Source organism: Haliaeetus leucocephalus, unplaced genomic scaffold (assembly GCF_000737465.1).
Source record: "Haliaeetus leucocephalus isolate CR32 unplaced genomic scaffold, Haliaeetus_leucocephalus-4.0 Scaffold361, whole genome shotgun sequence".
In the NCBI taxonomy this organism is placed as follows: domain Eukaryota; kingdom Metazoa; phylum Chordata; class Aves; order Accipitriformes; family Accipitridae; genus Haliaeetus; species Haliaeetus leucocephalus.
In genome coordinates, this window is record NW_010972797.1 from 4,125 (window position 1) to 4,331 (window position 207).

A 207-nucleotide genomic window follows, 5' to 3' on the forward strand; every position below is an offset into this window, starting at 1 on the left:
CCCCCCCCCCACTGCTCCAGGTGGGCACTGGGCCTGTTTGTTATTGTAGGGTCTCCTGGGGACATGGGGGGGGGGGCGCAGGGGTGGGTTACGCTGCTGTTGTTATTGTAGCGTGCCCTGGTGGGGGTTAGGATCCTTGTTAGGGGGGCCCCAAATTGTGCCTGGGGGGGGGGGGGGGGCGCCCCCGGGGGACCACGTCGCCCCCCC

The 207-nt window shown here is 69.6% G+C and overlaps 1 protein-coding gene across 1 annotated transcript in view; it reads left to right on the forward strand.

The window, feature by feature from the left end:
* The window catches only part of PIP4K2C (phosphatidylinositol-5-phosphate 4-kinase, type II, gamma), a 4,563-nt gene that overhangs the window by 4,117 nt on the left and 239 nt on the right, over nt 1-207 (forward strand). The window lies entirely within an intron of this gene.